Raw genomic sequence first — 11168 nt, forward strand, 5'->3', positions numbered from 1 at the left:
TCATGTGGTGTTTCTTCTCTATACCTTTGATATGATAGATTACATGGATTATTAGTAGTATTTTTAAAAATCCTCACCCAACCATATTTCTTCCATTGATTTTTAAGAGAGTGTAAGAGAGGGGGGGGAGAGGGAAGGAGAGAGAGAAAGAGAGAGAGAGAGAGAGAGAGAGAGAGAGAGAGAGAGAGAGAGAGAGAGAGAGAACATATTTATGAGAGAGATACATTGATTGGCTGCCTCCTGCAGGTGCCCCAAACAGGCTGGGGATTGGATTGAACCTGCAATCCAGGTACATGCCCTTGACCAAACCCGAAACCCCTCAGTGTGTGGGCTGACACTTTAACCACAGAGCTACACCAGCCAGGGCAGCATTCCTGGTATGAACCTCATTTGGTTGTGATGTGTTTTTATTTTTATACATTGTTGGATTTGATTTGCTAATATTTTGTTGAGAAATGTTGCAGCTATGTTCATGAAGGATATTCGTCTGTAGTTTTCTTGGACAATCTGTTTCTGGTTTAGTATCAGGGTAATGATGGCCTCATATAGTAAGTTGGGAAGTGTTTACTCCTCTTCTGTTTTCTGGAAAATATTGTTTAGAATTAGTTTCATTTTATCTATAAGTGTTTGGCAGAATTTGCCAGTGACATCATCTGACTGGAATATGTTTTTTTTTTAAATATTTTTTATTAAGGTATTATATGTGTACATATCTTACCATTGCCCCCCCCCCCCACCCCACTCCCATACATGCCCTCACCCCCCAATGTTTTGCATCCATTGGTTACTCTTATATGCATGCATACAAGTCCTTCAGTTGATCTCTTATTTCCCCCACCTCTCCCTAACCTTCCCGCTATAATTTGACAGTCTGTTTGATGCTTTACTGCCTCTGTATCTATCTTTTTGTTCATCAGTTTATACTGTTTTTCATTATCCCCAAATGAGTGAGGTCATGTGGTATTTTTCTTTCATTGACTGGCTTATTTCACTCAGCATAATGTTCTCTAATTCCATCCAGGTGCCTACAAATGGTAATAATTCCTTCTTTTTTATGGCAGCATAGTATTCCTGGAATATGTTTTTGTTGTTATTTGTTTTTAACTGTGAATTTGATTTCTAAAAATTGATTTTTCACTATGAATTCAATTTCTAGAAATAAATATAATATTGTTCAGTTTGTATTTTACTTGAGTGAATTTTGATAGTTTTTTTGCTTTAAAAAATTGGTCCATTACTTCTAAGTTTTTAAATTTATGTGCATAGAATTGTTCATAGTATTTCTTACTATCATTTCAATGTCTGTGGAGTTTATAGTGATATCTCTTTCATTGTGAATGTTATTAATTGGTGTTTTCTGTTTTTCTTTATCTGCCTGGCTAGTAGTCTATCAATTTTACAGATCTTTTCAAAGAATCAACTTTTCATCTCATTGATTTTTCTCTATTATTTTTGTTTTTAATTTGATTAATTATTGCACTATGTCTTCCTTCTGCATGCTTTGGGATTATTTGCTCTTATATTTGTTGTTTCTTAAGTTGGAGGCTTTAATTGTTGATTGAACACCTTTCTTTCTAATCAGCATTTAGTGCTATGAATATCCATCTAAGCACTGCTTTAGCTGCATCCTACACATTTTCATGTGCTTTGTTTTATTTTATTCAATTCAAAATATTTTCTAATTTCCCTTGGAACACAGTTATAACTTTTCATGTCTTTGCCTGATAATACTAATGTGTCATTGGGGGTTGGTTTTGATTGCTTTTTCTCCTCATATAGGTCCTATTTTCCTGCTTCTTTTCTTTACATGGCTAATTTGTCATATATTGCCAGGCATTTTGAATTTTACTTTGTTGAGTGCTAAATATTTTTGTATTCCTATAAACATCCTTATACTTTGTTCTGGGACAGAGTTAAGTTTCTTGGAAATAGTTTCTTCTCTGTGGGTCTTGCTTTAAAGCTTTGTTGGGTGGGATCAGATCATTTACTGTGTGTTAATTGTTCCTCATAATTGTCCCTCATTATTCTGAGTCCTCTACTAGCTGCCTGTGAATTAGGAAGTTTTCCACTCTGGCTATTGGGATCACCTGCTAATTTTTGGTAGCATGTGAGCTAAGAAACTGTCCCTTTTAATCCTCAAGTGTTTTTCTTCAGGCTTTGGGTTGTTTCATTACATATATGTAAGATCAGTTCTTAGGGGACTGCAAATTCTCTGGAGTACCCTCCCATGTGGCTCTCTCCTCTGGTTCTCTGCCCTGTGAACTGTAGCCACCTTTGCCTTTGAACTTCCACCTCTGCACCTTCAACTTAGGGAGTCAGCCAGGCTCTGCTAAGTTCTGCTTTCCTCCATCAGCAGCCTGGAATATTTCCCCAGACAGGAAGCTGAGGTGATCCTAAGTCTTATCTTGATTCTTTGGGTGATGATAAAATATAAGTTATTGCCCAATAGGTGTATTTGGAAGTGTTTGGAGGGGAAGGTCAATTATACAGGAGAACAAGGATAAACCAGGTCAGCTTAGCAATAAGGATTTCACAGCCTTAGAGCATGATGGCGGCAGATGAGTGGATAAAACTCTAAGTCCGATTCCAAGAACCTCAGTGAACTATGAAGAGTGACATCATCATCGTCACCCCTACTATTCTGTAGAGCCCTTTCTTGGAGGTGGAGATGGAGCTGCGTGTGCATTATACACGTAATCCTGGGGGAGCCTTGCAGGGCCTTCTCAGTCCCGACAGCAGGAAGCATCATTCACGAGTGGTCCCACCCCTTCTCTGATGCACCATCGTGGGCATGCACTTCCCCAGCCTCTCCCCAGCCAGTGGCCCAGTAAGCAGGGCAGGGTGCAGCCAACCACTGAGACACACCTGAGCTTGGCCCTGGACTCTTCACAGGCCTCGCTGGATCTTTCTCGGAACTGGGCCTCATCTAAGACTTCCCCTTTCACCCACACAGCATCAGTCAGACCTGCTTTTCGATCCAACAGCTCTTTCAGCCCCTTCAGCTCCCCAGTGTCCCTCCCAGGTGTTTTCTGCCGGAAGTATCTGGAATGTGTGATCTGTTTTTATGTCTGCTTCTCAGGGGCCCTGAACTAGCACATTCCTCAAATCATTCGAGGAGGCGGGAATGCCATTTATGGATAGACCTGTGTCTCCCTGAGATTCATATGTTGAAGTCCTAACCTCAATGCGACAGCTTTGGAGTTATGGCCGATTGGGAGGTAATTAAGTTAAATGCTGTCTAGGGTGGGGCCTCACCTGGTCGGGCTGGTGTCCTTTGAGGGGAAGAGAACCAGCCAGCACCCCCCCCCCACCCCCAACGAAGAGCACCGAGGCAAGGCCTTGGGACACAGCCAGAGGCGACCATCTGCAAGGCAGGAAGGGCTCTCAGAGAAGCCACCGTGCGGGCCCTTCCGGAGACTTCGGTCTCCAAAACTGGGAGAAGATAGAGGTCTGTTTAAGCCTCCCCGAGTGCGGCGTTTGGTTACTGCAGCCTGAATCGATGAATACACGATTGTTGTACCCATTGTACAGATGTGGACACTGAAGCTTGGAGAGGGTCACACAAGTCATGATTGGCTCAACTGGTATTAGACCCCAGGCCAGTGTGACTACAGATATGGCTGTCCTCACCACGCCACCTGCCACTCTCGGCACACAGGACGGGAGGCGGCTTCGGTGTGGGTAGACCTCAATGAGGAGGGCTGTGGGAGGAAGGCTCGGGAGAGGGGAGGGACTTGGGAGAACTCTCCTGCTGCTGGCTGCGGATGACAGTGGACTTGGGACAGGAGCCGCCTTTATTTGCCAGAGAAGCTGGCTCTGGGACGGCAGAGAGAGGAGCCTTCCAAGGGATTCTCGCGGCAGAGCCCACGTCTTTGACTGAATAGACAAAATATATTGCAATTAAGTTAATTCCCATGGACAGGACTTTGCTTTTATCCAAGTTCACCATTAGCTGTCACCACGCAAGGCTGGGAGCAGCCCACAGGAAGTAAGGTACCCACGGTGGCGGGTGGTGGCAGGCCCGGAGGGGCCCGCGGGAGCCCCGCTGCTGCTAGACGCCAGGCTGCGCGACTCGGGCTTCTCCTCCGCACAGGTTCCGATGCCTGTAGACACAGCTAAGATGTCAGCGATGTTGCCAAAACCGGTTTGGCTCAGTGGATAGAGCGTCGGCCTGTGGACTGAAAGGTCCCGGGTTCGATTCCGGTCAAGGGCATGTACCTTGGTTGCGGGCACATCCTCAGTGGGAGGTGTGCAGGAGGCAGCTGATCGATGTTTCTGGCTCTCTATCCCTCTCCCTTCCTCTCTGTGAAATATCAGTAAAATATATTAAAAAAAAAAAAGATGTCAGCGATGCCAATAATGTAGCGCTGTGCTACCATTTTTGCTGCGTTGCCTTAAGCTCAACATGAGCCGAATTCATGTTACTGAAGTCAACTGTTCGATACTTCCTCGCTTTTTGTGAGAGATGTATTATTTTGCTTGAAGACAGTTTGATTAAAAAGTCTTATAATGATGCATTCCATATTGGTTTATCTCAGATGTCTTGGAATCTCTCAGGCGATAGAAAGGGGATCCCTTCACATTAGTTTCCCACGCCAGCAGGGAGCTTGGGCCCGCGGCTTCCGGGAGGAAGGGTCTGCTTACTGGGGAGCCGGAGCCGCTGCTGAGCTTAAATCCCCTCCTGCAGACTCAAGGCCTGTGCGCGTTGTTTTCAGCAAGCAGGTGCCCGTGAAGGGACACATGACAAGAACACAAATAAGTCCAGGTTTTCTCGTCATTCTGCTTGGGAGGGCTTCTCCCCTTTCCCCCCTGTGCTGCAGAGTCCTCGGCTACCTGCCGGCATTCTGATTTTCTTTGGGGAGATACTGGGCAGGGGTGCATCACAGACATCCTGTGATGACAATGGAATTTCAGTGTTTTGGGTGACTGCTTGCAGAGAGAGGTTTTATTCAGACATGAATACAGGACATTGGCTTCTTTTTAAACACAGAGTATAGCTTTTTTTTCCTTCTTTTTTTTTTTCTTAATAAAGAAATGACTTGTGGGAAAAGAGTTCAGCATATCTTATTAATAAGTTTCCCCTGGAATTTTGTTTATTTCCCACCCCCTCCCTCAGATCTTTGTAACTAAAAATGAGCTTCAGTTCCTCATCTTGGTTACAAAGTGGCTCAAATGTTTGTTATTATGTGACTGTTTATTAAAGTTTATGTGATTCTTTTTCTTGTCTCCCCCCCCACCCAACTGATATGTTTGCTAAACATTGCGTACCTTTAAAAATATATAGTAGGTTATTATTTGGCCTTCCTGAGCTTTGTGGTCATTGCTGTTTTTCAGATTCTTCTCATTATTTTTTAATCCTCACCCAAGTACATGCTTAGAAAGGAGACAGATACAGAGAAAGACGAGAGAGAGAGAAAGAGAGAGAGAGAGAGAGAGAGAGAGAGAGAGAGAGAGAGGGGAGGGGGAGGGAGAGGGAGAGAGAAACATCTATTGGTTGCCTTCCATGCCTGCCCCAACCCAGAATCAAACCGACAACCAAGGCATGTGCCCTGACTGGCAACCTTTTGGTGCACAGGACACGTCAACCAATTGAGCCACTCAGTCCAGGCACTCACTCAGATTCTTCTGTGAAATTAGGCCAAGCCCCCAAGTAGTTTTCTCTCAGCTTTGACTCTTGGCAGAGGTGTGCTGTGATGTCATGGCCATTGATGTGTTCTGTGGTATGTGGGCTAGGACCTGGCAGTTCCGGCATGTTCCTAGGGAAGATGGTGTATTGAAGAAGCCCTTGCGATAGACTGTCTAGTCCCTGATTCTCTCTGATGTGCACAACTCCCAGTGGCTCTGGGCCAAGAGCTCTTGTGCTGCTCATGGCGGGAAAAGAAAACACAGGAATATAGGTGGTTGCCTCTTGGAAAGACCCTCAGTCATATCATCTAGTCAAAGGTACCAACGTGCCCCAGGTGTACCACTACTCTTCCCTCCCAGGCCTGTAGTAGTTGCCAATAATGGATCATGGCTCTGCTTCTGTTGAGCCAACCATGACCACAGAACTTTCTGGACATGGTATGCCAGGCTTCTGTTCCAATGCCAGTGAAGCTGGCATCGGAGGTGGAATTTCTAGCAGTAGATCATAACATGTGTCTATAAACATCTGGACATTTGGGGAAGCTCACAGTGAGGCAGAAGAGTATTGGAATTAAGAGCTTAGACTCAATATTGAAATGACATGACTGCAGACTGAAGCCACACCACTGTGGGATGTGGGGCAAAGTTCATAATCCTCATGGGCCTATTTCCTGACCATAAAGTGTGGGTGATAATAGAGGCCACATCATAAGACTGTTGGTAAGGTACAGCCAGAACAGTCCACAAGAGCATGCAGCACAGTGCTGGTGGCTGGGCACAGTGAGGGTGAGCTGGCATTACCACCACCATTGCACTAGGGAGAGTGACTTGTTGGAGATTCTTAAGCTGGTTCCGAGGGACAGGGTTTCTCAGCTTGAGCACACGGACAATTAAACAGCAGGTCTTCCTCATTCTAGGGCTGTCCTGTGCCTTGTAGGATGTTTAGCAGCATCTCTCTCCTCTACCCACCTGATGCCTGTAGCTTTACTCCCCCATCCCTCCTCCCCAAATTGTGACAAATGTCTCCAGACATTGCCAAATGTCCTTTGGGGCAAATTTCCCCAGTAAGATCCATTGGATTAGACCCAACTTCCCCTATAGATGTTAATTTATTTGTGCCTGAACCCACTGTCAGAGGTGCTAATCCTATAGGTTTTGTCACTGGGCTCCAAGGAGTCTATTCTTTCTCTGTAATTCTTATTGGTGGCTTTGACATCTCTGTCTTCATATCAGGCAACAATGTTTTCTATTTACCAACTTGTGGACAGTTTTGAGTAACAGTTTAAAAGCTTCAAGTTTTTATTGTGTTTTTGTAACGGAATTTAACATAACATCATGGAAAATGCTCACAATAAAATTTTCAGTGATAACAGCCACATTATAAATTGTATAGTAATAATAATGCAAGTATAATTAATTTGAATACTTATTATGTGTTAGATACTAGGCTATGAACTTAATGTTCCTGATGCACAAGGCAAGCATGATTATCCCTCCTGACTGACAGTGACACAGAGTGCAGAGTGGGTGCCCACGGGCCCACAGCTGCTGTGTGGCAGGCAGGCCGCCCTAGGCTGGTTGTCTATAGTCCACACAGACACACATGCCAGAGAAGGATTCGGAAGGACATGTGCCCAGATATTTACCTTGATTATTTATGGATAATGGGAGTATGGATATTTATTACTTATACTTGCTGCTTTCCAAATTTTCTGCTTTGAGCAATCATTATTTTTTTAAAAAGTACTAGAAAACCAAGTTATGATTATGCAGTCCTTTGACTTTTATAAAACAAGCAATTAATTACATTTACAACAATTTACCTCCTATTTATTTGATCTTGCTTATGATTGATTGAAAAGCAACAGGAATTATATTTTAATTTCTCATGTTAGATACCAGAATGGAAACATACAGCCCCTTAATGTAACACAGAGCTATTTAAAAATGGGGTTATGCACATTTATAAACTGTTTTTTCCCAAATAAGGTTGTTCTGTAAGTAATCTTATGGAACTTTAAAATAATCATCCCATGCTATAGAGCCACAAGAATGCTGTCCTTCCGACTCCCTCCCTTGGGAAACTGGGTGCTTGTTTCAGCAATGCCACCAGTGAATGGCCCTTCGATGATTGCCTTTAAAGCTGTTCTCTGAACCAGACAAAAACCACACTTCATCATTTTAGAAAAATATCAGGAAGCACCCACTTGGCGGCCTGCTTCCCCCAGCCCAGGTGGGTGCTGAATTTCTGTTCGGTCATTTTCAAAAATCAAACATAACCACAGGGATAAAATGTAACACAAGAGACAATATTTTAACCTGTCTTCATTTTCTCTTGGAAATTCTAAAGAGGGAGATCCAAATATGGTTTAACAAGTGGAGTCATTGTTGAAATGAGAGCAGAGGTCCTCCTGTGACCACTTTTAGGTGTTGCACACTTGGGACCATAAATTCAGGTGTGTGTGTTCATTTGCACTGTTTTATAGCTATGCATCATGTGTTTAAATTCTGACTATATTTGCCTGGCTTTATTCTCTATGGCATACATTCCAATTTTCAGGGACTTTGAAAGTTCCCCTTTGTGTCTTCTCATACAGCTAAAGGGTCTTGGTGACTCCAGGTGCAGGTGAAGCTTTGTCTAAGAGAATACTTGTAAACACATATGTTGAGCTGCAAGACATACTAGGTGTACCAGTTAATAATGAGGATTTTTTTCAATAGATGGAGTTACACATATGTTGATATATATGCGATTTGATATGTGTGCTATTTTGTTGTATTGACAGCAAGCTTCAAAACTTCATATGTCAAATTTGCTGAAGGTGTTAACATCATAGATATTTTTACGCTTAAAAAAGTCGAATGCTGTGCCAAAAAAAGAGCATTTGCGGAAGTTTTAATTCATTACTTTATTTTGAAGAAAAGTGCTGCTGAAAGTTATGGTATACTTCAGGAAGCTTATGGTGAACATGCTCCACCTCAAGATACTTGTGAACGCTGGTATAAATGCTTTAAAAGTGATGATTTCAATGTGAAAGACAAAGATGTCCAGGTCATCCGAAAAAGTTTGAAGACCAACAATTACAAGCATTATTGGATGAAGATGCCTGTCAAACTCAAAAACAACTTGCAGAAAGATTAAACGTTGTTCAGCAAACAATTTCCAATCGTTTACAAGCAATGAGAAAGATTTTAAAGGAAGGAAAATGGGTGCCACATCAACTGAACGAAAGACAAATGGAAAACCAAAAAGTCATCAGTATAGTGTTGCTTCAACGGCACAAAAGAAAGTCTTTTTGGCATTGAATTGTGACTGGAGATGAAAAGTGCACTTATTTTGAGAATCCCAAATGCATAAAATCATGGGTTGATCCAGGTCAACCATCAACATCAACTGCAAGGTCAAATCACTTCGGAAAGAAGACAACGCTCTGCGTTTGGTGGGATCAGGAAGGTGTGGTGTATTATGAGCTTCTAAAACCAGGTGAAACCGTTAATACTGATTGCTACTGACAACAAATAATCAATTCGAACCATGCTTTGATCGTGAAACGACCAGAATGGGCCAGAAGACACGGCAAAGTAATTTTGCTTCATGATGACGTACCATCACATACTTTAAAACCAGTTAAAGACAGGTTAAAAGATCTTGCCTGGGAAGTATTAACTCACCCGCCATATCCAGACCTTGTTCCTTCAGATGACCACTTGTTCTGATCGATGGCACATGCACTTTTTGAGCAGCGCTTCAAAACGTACGAAGAAGTAGAAAATTGGGTCTCTGAATGGTTTGCCTCAAAACAAGAAAAGTTCTATTGGGATGGTATCCATAAGATGGGGGAAATGTGTAGCTAGTGATGGACATTACTTTGAATAAAGCGCTTTTGATGTTTTTCTTGAAATTATCCTGTTTTCTTTGATTACAAAATCCGCATTATTAACCAATTGGTACCCCTGGTATAGGTCAGCAGAGGCCCAAGCTTCTCTTTGTCCACTAGACCTGACCTGCAGGGCTTGGTGGGGCCCCCGGGGGGTGGAGACCCCAGGTGGCTCTGAGGCCCTCCCCCACCAGCTCTCTGCTGGGGACTCCCCCTCCCTCCAGCTTTCTTGGTGCCTCCTCTGCTGCCGCCTGCTCAGGATGGCTACACTCTTGCTCTGAGGGTCCTGTTACCTGGAACTTCATTTCCATGGAAAATCTCATTTCTGAGTTGGGAGCATTATCATGACTTTATAGTTGAGGAAGGAAAGGTCAAAGGAGACAGTGTCTCCTGAGGGCAGGGATTTGCCACTTACTTATTTGTTTGAGGCCCATTCATTACCTCATGTTGAAGGCCCACTGTGTGCCTCAGGAATCTGCAGTGAGCAGAGGTGAGCGGTCCCTGGCCTCATGGGGCTTATTTCTAGGGAGGGAACCAGACAATAAATGAGTAAATAAATCAAGAAACAAGTCCGAATTTTAGTATTAATTTGGAAGAAGTCAGGGATGTTTTCTCCAAAGTGGTGACATTTCAACTGAGAACTGAGGGCTAGAAAGACCAGCCCTGCAAGGGTGTGTGGGGTGGAACTCCCACCAGATGTTCTTTCATTATAAACCGGAAAAGCCAGCGCTGCCACAGAACCAAAGCGCTCGTGTAATTTTTAAATGAACACTGGTACCCAGCGGGAGGTGAAGCGGGAGAGCCGGGCCTTCCTCCTCCCCACTCTTGCCAGAGCCAGCCCTGGTGCCCAGCTCCAGACACTCACACTCTGCTCACTCTCCTTCTCCAGAGGGACCAGCCTGTGTGGAGGGGAGATGGGCGCCAACGCCCCGCTGGCACTGCCTTCCAGACCGGCCTCCCAGCCAGGCCACCTGGATTCTCTTGGAGCGCGGCTGCTGCTGCTGCCTCAGGGATGAAAATAGAAATTATTCAGAACATTATCATCTCATTGCCCGGATTTTAAATTCTAAATTCTGACCCAGAAAATGCACACTTGGCTTCCCTTGAGCAGAAGGTTCCTGCTGCCCAGCCCCTGCTGCCCGAGCTCCGGACAAGCATCCAGAGGAGGCTGCTGTCTGTTTCTGGAGGGAAGACTGGTTTGGTGGAGCCAGTTGCAGTCTTGTGCGAATGCCAGAATCATAATCTTCTTCCCACCATTTCTCTCTGGGCCTGAGCTCTTTTAAATGGAATGCCATATCTCCTTTGCCACTAAGAGATGTATTTTCTCTCTCTCTTTCTCTCTCGCTCCCCCTTTCTTCCCTCTCTCCATCACTCCACCCCTCCTCCAGCCTTACCTCTGCCCCTCCCCCCTCCTAAAACACAATTGTGGGCATCTTTTGGTCTCTGGGTCTCTCTGGACCTGTGTGCATCTAGCTCAGCTGGCGGCTCAGTGTTCTCTCAGTTGGCATAATAACTTCCACCTTCTTCGTGAGGTTCTTTGTGAGAGGTAGGACCATTTTACCTATAATTATAGTTACTTTCTCCCTCCATTTTTATTCCTGCCCCACAATCTACCAACATTTCATTTGGCATTTTCTTATAGTTTAAATGATAATTCTAACAAAA

The 11168-nt window shown here is 44.0% G+C and overlaps 1 long non-coding RNA gene across 1 annotated transcript; it reads right to left on the reverse strand.

Annotated features, from left to right (window-relative positions):
- Positions 1–9280: 9280 nt before the first annotated feature.
- Positions 9281–10487, reverse strand: LOC308251062. Its single transcript, XR_013960898.1, has 3 exons — positions 10369–10487; positions 9919–10025; positions 9281–9419 (listed from the first exon to the last, which is right to left on the reverse strand). It is a non-coding gene; the product is annotated as an uncharacterized lncRNA (long non-coding RNA).
- Positions 10488–11168: the final 681 nt, after the last annotated feature.

This window comes from Plecotus auritus (genome assembly GCF_963455305.1).
Source record: "Plecotus auritus genome assembly, chromosome: 6".
Lineage (NCBI taxonomy): Eukaryota > Metazoa > Chordata > Mammalia > Chiroptera > Vespertilionidae > Plecotus > Plecotus auritus.